A 13,832-nucleotide genomic window follows, 5' to 3' on the forward strand; every position below is an offset into this window, starting at 1 on the left:
ATTCATTATTACTGGAACCCAACTGTTTATTCAGGCTATCGTTACTTGTGTGAGACGGCTTTTAAGTCACTTATTGAACACTTCAGAGTTGGGAATATAAACTAAATTTTATGCGTGATGCCTCTTTCCGTCCGTCTCTTCTAAACAGTTCTTGACGAACCCGTTTTGTGGTCTTCGGAGGGATCTTGATAGAATAATCGGGGAATGCGCGTCTGGAGTCCACCGCAAATCTAAACCGGCAACTACGCCCGTTCGACGCTACAGAATCTCGGCATAGCAGCGACGCGGACTGCCCGACCGAGGAATGCGGTGGGCCGAAGTGGCGGCTGCCGGAGGGAACATCGATCTGCGGCAGCTGCCGCCCAAACTGCGGGATCTCTGTCGGTGCGGTCGGGCCTGTCCAGCTGATGTTGGCCGAGGGTCGCGCTCCGTGGAGGAGTCAGCTGTATGCAGGGGAGCAGAAGGAACGCGGCAACTGGCCAGAGCGGCTGACTGTGTCCTGGGAACCCGCGGAGGCTGCCTCAAACCTGTTCCAATTAATTTCAGCAAAACACAGACGAAGGGACGATGCAAAGCTCCCTGTGCCGCTGCGAGTGAGACGTGGTACTTACGGAAAGGCCGAATTCAGTGTGGACGAGGGCATACTCAGTTACCGTTGGTTGCTCAGTTTTTTTTGTTTTTTGTTTTAATAATCACGTACACTTTATTGAAGACAATTGCAAATAATGTTGACAACAAGGAACAGTTATCAAATTTGACTGTTAACACACAACGTCTGATAAAAAAATTTCTTAAGCAAGTTGCACTCACAGCTGAAGGCCTTATTGACCAGAAATTGAACTTATTTGTCGGCTGAAGGCTCCAATAGTAATAACTCAAAAAACAATTTGATGGCTGAAGGCCTGGATAGCAGATTCTTAAGAAAGAATTCAACTTCTCCAAGAGATATTAAAGTATTAAAAAAAAAAGACAATCATCAAACTTTCACTATTAAGAGACCATATATAATTAAAAATTCTTAAGACAAATTGCATTCGCGGCTGAAGGCCTTACTGACAAGAAATTGAAATCATTTGTTGGCTGAAGGCCCCAAAAGTAGTAATTCGAAAACAATTTGACGGCCCAAGGCCTAAACAGCAAATTCTTAAGAACAAGTTAACTTCTCCAAGAAATACTAAAATATTATAAAAAAGGACAATCATCAAATTTTCACTACTAAGAGACAATATCTAATTAAAAATTCTTAAGGCCAATTTACATTCACGGATGGAAGGCCTTATGGACAATCATCAAAATCTGAGCACATCAAGAGAGAATTGAGCCTCAGACAGTGCTCCAAGGATCGACCTGGGAAAGTCGCTCAACTTCGTAAACGATGAGACAGGCAGCCAAGAGTTGTATTCACTTAACCGCCGGATGGCAACTCAAACAAGTAACACTTTAAATGCAGGCCAACTCTTGCAACATCTACCTAACGTCTGATTACCAACACAGCGATGGAATATCCCAGGCAAGGCGGAACCGGTGGACAGCACTGCGTCTTCAGAATCTGGTGTTCAGAACATCCACAAGCAGCAGGACCCACTACGACCAAAGTACTCCGAAAGAATCAAATATTCGCTACGACCAAAGTACTCCGAAAGAAACAAATATTGTTACCACAATCAAGGAGGTTGTCGAACTACACGCTACACGTCTTACCGGACAGCAGTGGCAAGGCAAGGAAAGGTATACTGCCGCGAAAATACAGGGCTATTACAAATGATTGAAGCGATTTCATAAATTCACTGTAGCTCCATTCATTGACATATGGTCACGACACACTACAGATACGTAGAAAAACTCATAAAGTTTGTTCGGCTGAAGCCGCACTTCAGGTTTCTGCCGCCAGAGCGCTCGAGAGCGCAGTGAGACAAAATGGCGAGAGGAGCGGAGAAAGCGTATGTCGTGCTTGAAATGCACTCACATCAGTCAGTCATAACAGTGCAACGAGACTTCAGGACGAAGTTCAACAAAGATCCACATACTGCTAACTCCTTTCGGCGATGGTATGCGCAGTTTAAAGCATCTGGATGCCTCTGTAGGGGGAAATCAACGGGTCGGCCTGCAGTGAGCGAAGAAACGGTTGGACGCGTGCGAGCAAGTTTCACGCGTAGCCCGCAGAAGTCGACGAATAAAGCAAGCAGGGAGCTAAACGTACCACAGCCGACGGTTTGGAAAATCTTACGGAAAAGGGTAAAGCAGAAGCCTTACCGTTTACAATTGCTACAAGCCCTGACACCCGATGACAAAGTCAAACGCTTTGAATTTTCGGCGCGGTTGCAACAGCTCATGGAAGAGGATGCGTTCAGTGCGAAACTTGTTTTCAGTGATGAAGCAACATTTTTTCTTAATGGTGAAGTGAAGAGACACAATGTGCGAATCTGGGCGGTAGAGAATCGTCACACATGCGTGCAGCAAATTTGCAATTCACCAAAAGTTAACGTGTTTTGTGCAATCTCACGGTTTAAAGTTTACGGCCCCCTTTTCTTCTGCGAAAAAAACGTTATGGGACACGTGCATCTGGACATGCTGGAAAATTGCCTCATGCCACAACTGGAGACCGACAGCGCTGCCTTCATCTTTCAACAGGATGGTGCTCCACCGTACTTCCATCATGATGTTTGGCATTTCTTAAACAGGAGATTGGAAAACCGATGGATCGGTCGTGGTGGAGATCATGATCAGCAATTCATGTCATGGCCTCCACGCTCTCCCGACTTAACCCCATGCGATATCTTTCTGTGGGGCTATGTGAAAGATTCAGTGTTTAAACCTCCTCTACCAAGAAACGTGCCAGAACTGCGAGCTCGCATCAACGATGCTTTCGAACTCACTGATGGGGACATGCCGTGCCGAGTGTGGGAGGAACTTGATTATCGGCTTGATGTCTGCCGAATCACTAAAGGGGCACATATCGAACATTTGTGAATGCCTAAAAAAACTTTTTGAGTTTTCGTATGTGTGTGCAAAGCATTGTGAAAATATCTCAAATAATAAAGTTATTGTAGAGCTGTGAAATCGCTTCAATCATTTGTAATAACCCTGTACGCTAACTTCCAGGGAAGGTAACTGGGGCGTTAGCGGCCAATAGGCAGAAAATTACCGCTGGTTGAACTTAATCAATAAACACAAGGAATACAATGATTAATAATAAGAGATGGAAGATGGCTAATTACTTTCGCCAACTCCAAACACTCCACTTGTTGTTCATTGTCTCAGCGACCTTGCGAGCAGCAATGTGCAAACAAACGGCGTGATCTCAAAATAGTGGAGCTTTTACTACTGGGTTTATGTACACTCAAATGTCCTGGGTCTCGTGGAGAACGAGGTTGTCGCCCTCGCAACTACAGCCTCTTGATCCGGCAGTGCCGGCATGCTGCCAGACGTCCCAGCATGTCCTCGTTCTGCCGGACCGCACTGCTGCTCCGTCGCAACCGAACTACCTTACACACTCTGACCTGAAAAACACTTGTCCCTCTAACCGTGATTCCCTGCATTTTCAGAGCGAGGGTACGCCGACAGCGGCCTTAGCGGTTGCACATCTATGGCCAGTGTCAACATCACCCATGGGGCAGTTCGGTGGTGAGCATATTGGCAGCCCAGATCTATTAGAAATCTCTGAGGATTTAGTCTTCACTGCAGTGAGTCGATCTCACCTGCAGTTCTGTACTTTAGCCAATCTATGTCGTTCTGACGGTCTGCCAGCGGCTCCCAGTCTGGGTCAGTACCTCACATACAGCCAAAAAGCGTTGTTGCTACTTCCTTGAGGGAGGCACGTCTTTAGCTTGATCCCCTTCCCGTTCAATAACTTTGCCACGTCATCCGTCACCATGTATTTTGTTCCATCCTTTTTTTTTTTTTTTGTTACGTTATCTGTGCGCTATAGCTAACGGCCTTGCCGCAGTAGTAACACCGATTCCCGTCAGATCATCGAAGTTAAGCGCTGTCGGGATGGGTCAGCACTTGGATGGGTGACCATCTGGTGTGCCGAGTGCTGTCGGCAAGCGGGCAGCACTCAGCCCTTGTGAGGCAAACTGAGGAGCTACTTGATTGAGAAGTAGCGGCTGATATAGGGCTGGGAGAGCGGTGTGCTGACCACATGGCCGTCCATATCCGCATCCAGTGACGCCTATGGGCTAAGGATGACACGGCGGCCGCTCGGTACCGTTTGGGCCTTCATGGCCTATTCGCGAGGAGTTTTTCTATCTGCACGCTAATTCTGGGAATGAAAATGCTGAATTTGTAATAAATTGAGTCTGAAAACAGCGTTATTTCATTTCAGTACCCTATTCATCCTGACCATTTGAATTATTATAAATTTTTGTGAGCTGAGGTTACGTAATAACGGTTCACTTGAAGACTAGTTGAGATATCCCTACATTCACTGATAGCACGGAATCCTTTCGGGTTTGAAAACAGCTGTCATTGAGATGGCATGACACTTGCCTCTGTTCCCTGTCGATTATGGTCCTTTTACGATCACTGTTCTCACATCATGCTACCTGGATGTGTCGTATACTATTCTTTGTCGACACCTTAGGTGGTCCACGTTGATACAGTAATAAACCAGGAAATATCATTCACAGTGTGCTATGAGGACGTCCACACACGAATGCTCCTTGCTCCCATCCTGTTACTGTGCTTCTGGCGGATATTTAATGATGTATGTTAAGATTCAGTTGCATGCTTTCAAAGAGAAGCAGCTGTATTTTAACACTTTCCTAGGTCCAGATAAATGTTAGCTTACCTGGAGATCTTCTGTCGCCTGGACTGTGGCGGCCAAAAACAGTTACAGTCACATCTCCTTGTACCTTAATGTACTTAGTCAATACACCATCAATCCTAACCCAAATATTAATTCTCTCATTAGCATTTACACGTCTTCTGTTTTTAGTATACAATGAAAATGGCTTGTCTGTCAATACAACAGCAGTACCATAATTCGTATCGCCCTTAACTCCAATTGAGAAGGTACGATAAGCAACTATGTCTCTATCGTAGTATGCTTCCAATCCCTCCAATGGCTTATCACTGCCTCTTACAATAGCAATAGTTAGCCAACCATTTCCAGTAACAACCTCTGTTGTAGTACATGAAAAATTGATCTTGGCTCCAACAAATGTAATTGGGCCTGAAAGTAGATCTTCTTGTGATACGTTATTTGGAGTTGTACTAAATGTATCAACTGTCTTGTATACAGGCATTCTTGATCTTCTTGTATATCTCCTGCTCCTGTACGGCATGGCTGCGTGCTCGGTGCTGCTGCCTCGAGTGAAATGAGCGTGCTGCTGCCGGCCTACAGGATGTAACTACTGATAAGAACTAGGCGCGCGCTAAAAAACTGTCATGGCGGACCGGAAATTATTTTTCGCAGCGGATCGCGCTTAGTTAGAACTAAAGCGCGATCCTGCGGCGGCCTCGTGCTGCAGCTAAGTCCCGTTCAAGGTCACGCGCCAATACGGCGGAGCACAGTCACATTAACTGGCCACCTGTCAAGCAGAATAACCACTGTTCCTAGCGGGACCGCTACAAGACTGAATGGTTGTTGAGGAGACACTGTTGGTAGACTCTTGTTTCATCTCGGCGGCCAGTTACTCAACAGTTGTGAACCGTGCGTGGCTCGTGTTCCCGCCATCATGTATTTTACACCCTGTTTTTTGACGTACTTCCACCTCACTACGTTAATTTAAATTACTGGTGTCCCTGAGTTGCTGCTTTGCCTGACCGTGAGCGGCGTTAGCAGCGCGTATCGATATATCACCTCTCGTAGTATCTTTGCTCGACTGCTGTTACGTCTCGGTGGTTGTCTGTCGTAAGGCAGTTTGGGTCGCGAGTTCGGGTCTGCCAGTCAGTTGGAACGCGTCTGGAGTTCAGTCCAGACCTGCCAGTCGGGGAGTTGCAATGCAGACTAGTGCAGTCGGGTTGGAGCAGCAGTGAGGTCTGCGTCGACATGGCTTGCCCAACCATTGCCGCCACGCACCACTTGAGCCGGGCCACGGTCTTGGTGGATCGTCGGACGGTCGTCTTACCGGACGACGCGTTTTGGCTCTTCGTGAGTCGGCTGTGTGTGTGTGTGCATCGACTTCCGATTTGTCTTCGTGCGTGCTTAGTTACTGGTGGGTATCGTTCAGGTCTTCGTCCAAGTGTTTGTCAAGTTGTGTGTCTGGAAGTGAGTGGGAAACGCACGAGCAGTGCAGTCGCGAAGGACCAGCAATCGCGGTTACTGTGGATCAGGGAAGTTATCTCCGCACGGTGCCGTCGGCTGGGTCCGCTGGCGGTCCCTGCGCAGTGTCGGAGCGTGTGTGGAGCTGTCCGGCCGCTACGAGCTTCGTGGTTCACCGACCCAGGACCTCAAAGTTCAGTAGTGTTCTCAAGTACCCAAGCCACTTCCATTCATGTTGTGTGGTTCGTTTCAGCGGTTCGTGGTTGGGGAGGTTTTCCTGTGAGCAACACCGAGTGTTCGTATTGCTGAAATTTAGCCGCCATGCGGTGGATTAACTACACTGCTGGCCACCGTAAATGCAACACCAAGAAAGACAAGAGTAGCACAACAAGATTTATTTCGTAGATAACATGTTGACCAAGTATCAAATGATTACGTTTACAGACGTCTGTACATGTGGTTCCTGCCAGAATCAGTAGCCAGAGTAGCCGCCATTGTTGGAGATCACCGCTGCCACACGTCTCGGCATTGAGTCAAAGAGACGTTGGATGTGTTCCTGGGGTACAGCAGCCCAAGCAGCTTCCACACGTTGCCAAAGATCATCTGGTGTGGCAGCTGGGGATGTAATCTGGGTCACTCGTTGAGCAACCATGGACCACATGTTTTCTATCGGCGAAAGATCCGGAGAGCGAGCCGGCCAGGGAAGCACTTCAATCTGGTTATTGACGAAGAACCTTTGGACAATGCGTGCCACGTGTGGTCGCGCATTATCCTGTTGAAATATGGCTGTGGCCGAGCCCTGAAGGTAAGGAAGGACAACTGGCTCCAGCACCTCGGATATGTAGCGCCGGCTATTTAAAGTACCGGCAATGCGTACTAGAGGCGTGCGAGAGTAATATCCAATACCGCCCCATACCATAATACCCGGTGCAAGACCAGTGTGGCGGTGCATAATGCAGCTGTCCAGCATCCTCTCTCCACGGTGACTCCACACTCGAATCCGACCATCGTGGTGCTGCAGACAGAAGCGTGCTTCGTCAGTAAAGACAACGTCATTCCATTCTGCCGTCCACATCCGTCTGTCATCACACCATTGGCGACGGAGACGTCTGTGGTTCTGCGTCAATGGTAGACGATGCAATGGACGTCTTGCGGACAGACCACTCTGCTGTAAACGGCGTCGAATGGTACGCGCAGACACTGGATGATGCGTTACAGACGCAATGTGCTGTGCTATGGTTCGGGATGTCACTGAGCGATCCGTCACTGCCATGCGCACAATTTGCCTATCAGCACGTGCAGTGGTGCACCGAGGTGAATGCGATCGACCACGTCGGTCCGTCGTACCCTCCTGCACCCAACGGTCACATATCCGCATTACAGTTGTTTGGTTTCGTCCAACACGACTAGCGATTTCTCTGTATGATAATCCACAATCTCGGTAAGCCACTATCCTTCCTCTGTCGAACTCGGATACTTGATCAAACGATGTTCGCTGTTGTCTACGAGGCATAACTGATGGTCTTGTGAAACAACCACAAGGTAAACACACGTGCCGAACGTACACTCGTCGAAATCGCCAAGCCTTAAATGGCGCTATGAGGTGGCGCCACAGGCGCGCGTGATGTGCGTCTGCGCTAAAATTCTAATCAGTTGCATATCTCATCGCTGCAAACCCATGGTGTAAATTTAACTTGATTCGGATGCTTCCTTCAGGGTGTTGCATTTACGGTGGCCAGCAGTGTATATTGGTTGACTACAATTGAAGTGCACCAGCGGAATTTTCTGCCTTATGGCCATTAGTGTGCTGGTTACCTGCCCTGGCCACTGACTCAATTTCAGGCAGCGGCTTTTCCTCACCTGTTGTCGCTGTCCAACATGCTGTATAGTTTTGACAACTAATACATATTTCATTGTGGATAAATATGTTCGTAAATTTTGTGTGTAAGTTCTCATGTACCGATTGGTGGCAAGCAAGTAGTTATGTCAGTCGGTCCGTGGCTGTCCCCCGGTTGGGTTCCGACGGATCAAGTGTAGTTGGGCTCACCACCTGTCTCACCTAAGCGAACGAGGGCAGACTCAGACTCACCCCCTGCAGGCTTCTGAGTCCCGTTTTCTTTATTGTCCTTCTCCCCGGTGTTTAATTGTCTGTTGGTGATCTATTATAGCCAATGCCTTAAAAGAAAAAATATTTTATTTTGTTTTATGTAAATCAATTTATGTAAATCATTTGTTATTCTTAAAATTACCCTTTAAGCAAAAACATTGCGGCCTTCTGCCTTTGAAAGGTTATGGTGATTTATTTTAAAATCTTGAAAATTTTATCATTGGCCTTCAGCCGTTTGTATTGCATCTTGTTTATGCTTGTCTATTCACCCTTGCCTTGAGGCTTTCAGCCTAGGTGACCATATATATATTTTAATTATTTTATTTGCTATTTTAACTGCATTTTCATCTTGTTGATTTTTAAGAGTTCTCGTTTGGAAACCTTCAGCCGTGAAAGAATTGCATTTTGAAATTCGTAGTTGTAAAAGTTCGGCTATGTGCCGTTTTGGTTGTAAATGTGTTATTAAATTACAGTTTGAAGGTGAAACTGACCCCAACCTTATTTGGCCCTTTCCACCTGCGGGTTTAGCGGGCGTCTCAAGTTGTTCACCTATTCGCCTGCAGAGATCTCCGCAGCCGTCGTTCACCCTTGTCTCGTATGGGCTGTAGTGCACCATGCTTACCACTACTGCGATTTTGGACAGCACCATTTTGCCAGTCAGCAAGGGAACAGTTTGAAAACTTAGCCGTACAGGAAATGCTTCCCACCCTTGACGTCGAACATAGACGATGGTCACATTACCGTGACTGTGCCGTATATAACGACCAATTAAGCACACGAAAATGCGATGCAGCCTTCACAGAATGGGATGACACCAATCCACAGTTTTGTACTACTCCTAGTATAGTCAGTCCTCCACCGGAAGTAGAAGATAAAAGAGAAAAATTATCAAACAAGAAATAAATACTTGTCGAGACCCTTGAGATTGCTATCAAAAGAAACGAGAAAGGGAAATACTGTTGACAATGAGAGACAATTTCAGGCTTACACACTGATTCCACACAACCGACTCGTACATCCAGAATACTTCACTGCCTTACGTCAGCAGTGAAGGATCCCATGATCGTCTAGCATCCAGCTCGACACCAGCTGCGGCGAGTGCTTTCTTTTAAGCGGGAGCTTATCTGCGATGTGCGCGATGCTTGTCTTCAGCGGGGTAGCCATAAATCCTTCAAGGTACTCATTTTACAAAGGTTTCAAGCTTCTCTTCTCGTTCTTCCGTGTTTGCGAATTAAAAAATGGATTACTTCGGAAATCAACCGTATGCAAACACAACTAGTTTATTTTTATATTTCCCCAGACGTGTTTCGACACCAATGTGTCATCTTCTGTGGGTTAAGTTTTATTTTCTGTAAAGTACGATATCACATTTGCAATAGTTTAACTACTGTAGCCTAAGAAATACAATATTTGCAATTTGCTTGGATACACCTTAAAATTACATCGCTAATTGAACTGTGCTCGTTTTCGTCGTTTTTTGACAGCATGTCATCTGAAAACTAGTCATGAAGAAAATTATTGCGTATTTGTGGAGAGCTGTTTCGAGGTTAGAGGTTATGTTCGTTTCTGTACTTACATTTTCCGTTCTGTTTCGTGTCCCTGGTTGGTGTCTCAGTCAGCTACTATTTAATGAGGCCGCATTTCGTGGTCGTGCGGTAGCGTTCTCGCTTCCCACGCCCGGGTTCCCGGGTTCGATTCCCGGCGGGGTCAGGGATTTTCTCTGCCTCGTGATGGCTGGGTGTTGTGTGATGTCCTTAGGTTAGTTAGGTTTAAGTAGTTCTAAGCTCTAGGGGACTGATGACCATAGATGTTAAGTCCCATAGTGCTCAGAGCTATTTTTTACTATTTAGTGCACTGCTTTCACCCAGTTCTTCATAAATTTCCGCTCACTACTTCACCAGACAAGCATTTACACAAAATGTGGCGAAATGTGATCTGAGCAGACGCTTCTGGCAATGCACTCAATGAGCTGTGTCATTGTCGTTGCTCACTTGTTCATCTTCCGTCTTGTGTATATTATGGCGCCGATTTTGAATGTGTGTGTGTGTGTGTGTGTCTGTGTGTGTGTGTTTGTGTGTGTGTGTGTGTGTGTGTGTGTGTGTGTGTGTGTGTGTGTGTTAGTGAGTGTGAGAGAGAGAGACACAGAGAGAGAGAGAGAGAGAGAGAGAGAGTGGGAGAAAGCTGGAAAGAGGGGTGGGGAGAGAACCAACCTTCAAGGTAGCCATAAAGTCGTTGTTCGCCAGCGGGATTAACATTACAACTCATTACACGGTGCCTCCCTGATACCTGCCCACCATCAAGAAATTTGTGGTGCTCCAGTCGCCAAATCTGCTGGATTTCCCGATCTCTTGTAGGACACCAGACGCTGGCTGTGAGGTGCAGTTACAGTAAAGCCTGGTCTTTCGACTACAGTACCCACCGTATAACGGTCTGTCACCTCAAACGGTACTGAACACAGCTCAAGTGCACTGCGCACCTCAGAACCAATGTAAGTCACTTAGGATATTTCTTTAATGCCGAAGGCACTATGGGCGCAAAAGATCATGGCTGATAAACTGCGAAGAAGTAAGGAACTTCTCCAAAATTTGTAGAATAACGTTTTACTTCTGAAAAATGGTCCACAAATGGACAAAAACGGGTATGTCAGAAAGTACACAGATAGGCTGACTGAACAAGCTATAAGAACACTGATGATTATTTATGTGACGTCTTCCACAGCTGATCTGCAAATTCGTCCATTCCACAGACATCCAAACTGGCTACAGATAGCGTTGCTCACTGATTGTCACTTGCTGACTGCCATACTCCACAGACTTGCAGAATGATGAGCAGCTGGTGACCAACTGCCTAACATATTTACGATCTCTGACTTCAATGAGACAGCCGGCCGCTGTGGCCGAGCTGTTCTAGGCGCTTCAGTCCGGAATCGCGCTGCTGCTACAGTCGCAGGTTCGAATCCTGCCTCGGGCATGGATGTGTGCGACGTCCTTAGGTTAGTTAGGTTTAAGTAGTTCTAAGTCTAGGGAACTGATGGCCTCAGATGTTAAATCCCATAGTGCTCGGAGCCATTTGAACTATCTGAACTTCAATGACACAGAAATGAAAAGCTCCCTGCTGACACAATGAGCGAAGAAATCTCGATTTTCGCCTGGGGTTATTACTTAATACTTGCGTGACGAACACCAATGTATACACGCACTTGCATTCAAAGTGTTACATGGAGTCATTTATGTAAATTTTTGCACAGGAGCCAACTGCTCTGAAATTTATGCGCCAATTAACTTCCTCTATTATTAAAAACGCAAACCAATAATGAATTTGTTTATTTTGATGTGTGTGATTTCCTATTAACAATTTTTGTCCTGTGTAATCTGTGCGTAACGTCGTAATGTTAGTCATTCTATTTTTGCAGTCAGTGACCTGGCGTTGAGCAGTCGCAACAATACAACGTGTATGTGTTTACATTTCAAGCACTTATGAAGCGTAGAGGTCTATCTACTCGCTGCGCAGCACTTTACTTTGGAACGAGTGGTGATTGGTATCACCTACATCTGGCCATGTAGATGTGGCGATCTAAAAGTTTCCGTTCGAAGGCCGTACAGTCCAGAAACGGTATGACAGACAGGCAAAATTAACCTGAGTAGTGAGGCACTTACCCTATCGACGCAGCCGGTTGAAGGTACCAGTTTCGTAAAACACAGTGTCCTGCTGCGTAATGAAGTCCGTAGCTGCCTGTTGCACTCGACCATTTAATGCCTTATTTAAGTGACTGAAGGCGTGATAATCGCATTGGGAGAGATCAGGACGGTAGGGCGGGTGCCCGGGTGTCGCCCACTTAAGTTGGCGTAACTACTGTGTTACGACATTTGCAGTATGGGGACGTATGTTGTCATGAACCAGCACCCCCCCCCCCCCCCTTCTCGTACCATTCCACAACGGTGGCTTTCGACAGACATGCAGCCCCATACACATTCTTCAATCTCCGATGGATGACTACCAGTATTTGCCCTTCGGCATCAGTGTTCGTCCTTTGGCAGCCAAGAAAACAGTAAGAGCACCAGTGATGCCCTTCGTCAGGCAAGAAAAAGGTAAGAGAAGGTACCTTGGTTGTGTTTGGACGCATTTGATAAGAACATCGCCACAGTTTACGTTTCTGCGTTCACTGCACACACCTCAGAAAGACACGAACCCATACTAATCCCTTCCTTACAAGTCGGTGCTTGTATACCCGCACTGGAGTCGTGCTATGTTGTACGTGCGCTGCAGCAACGTCAAACGGAAACTTTTCGAACACCCCTTATAATAACTACTGCTCTTTCTACGACGAAGTTCAGCTAATTTCTGTTTAAAAAGTAAAGAAACAATTCTGTCCTGCCCGTTATTACTTAATTAATACACAGAAACGTTCCACTATAAGAAATAGCGCTGGACTGTACAGTAACATTACTTAATACACGCAAAATCGTCGTGAACAGTGCTAATATGCGTCCAAAGAAACTCCAAAGGAAGTCAATTTAGAAGTCTAAACAATCACCAGCGATATACACTCGTGCTCATAAATTAAGGGTAATGCTGATACATGGTGAAAAAACGCTCTGGCGGGCGTTTTGCGGGTTTAAATCACCTCGGGGGGTATGACCATGCGGTGCATTTGACATGCGGTCGTCGCACGGTGGCGCCGACAGCAGCCCACATACGCAGAGGTGATTTGGTGCATGTCAGAGTACGATGCAGCGAGTAGGTGTCCAGACGTTTTGAGACGTGCTAATAGTGACTGTGTACTGAAAATGGCTCAAAGAAACCATATTGATGGCGTTATGAGGGGTAGAATACTAGGCTGGTCAAACACAGCAGCTCGTAGCACGGGCCCTCCGTGTTCCACAAAGTGTGATCTCAAGATTATGGCAACGATTCCAGCGGACAGGAAACGTGTCCAGGCGCTACAGTACGGGACGTTCACAGTGTACAACACCACAAGAAGACCGATATCTCACCATCAGTGCCCGCAGATGGCCACGGAGTACTGCAGGTAGCCTTGCTCGGGACCTTACCGCAGCCACTGGAACAGTTGTCTCCGGACACACAGTCTACAGACGACTGAACAGACTTGTTTTATTCGCCTGGAGACCTGCAAGGTGCATTCCACTGACCCCTGGTCATAGGATAGCCCGTAAAGCCTGGTGTCAAGAATACAGTACATGATCATTGGAACAGTAGACTCACGTTATGTTCACGGACAAGTCCTGGTATAGTCTGAACAGTGATTCTCGCCCGGTTTTCATCTGGCGTGAACCAGGAACCAGATACCAATCCCTTAATGTCCTTGAAAGGGACCTGTATGGAGGTCGTGGTTTGATGGTGTGGGGTGGGATTATGATTGGTGCACGTACACCCCTGGATGTAACAGATCAGGTGTATCGGGACGTCATTTTGCAGTAGTATGTCCGCAGTTTCACGGGTGCGGTGGGTCCCACCTTCCTCCTGATGGATGATGACGCACGGCCCCACTGAGCTGCCATC

The 13,832-nt window shown here is 46.8% G+C and overlaps 1 pseudogene; it reads left to right on the plus strand.

Annotated features, from left to right (window-relative positions):
- Window positions 1-3,927: 3,927 nt before the first annotated feature.
- On the plus strand, window positions 3,928-4,045 carry LOC124778082 (annotated as a pseudogene).
- The last annotated feature ends 9,787 nt before the right edge of the window (window positions 4,046-13,832 follow it).

The sequence above is a fragment of the Schistocerca piceifrons genome, chromosome 2 (assembly GCF_021461385.2).
Source record: "Schistocerca piceifrons isolate TAMUIC-IGC-003096 chromosome 2, iqSchPice1.1, whole genome shotgun sequence".
Taxonomy (NCBI): domain Eukaryota; kingdom Metazoa; phylum Arthropoda; class Insecta; order Orthoptera; family Acrididae; genus Schistocerca; species Schistocerca piceifrons.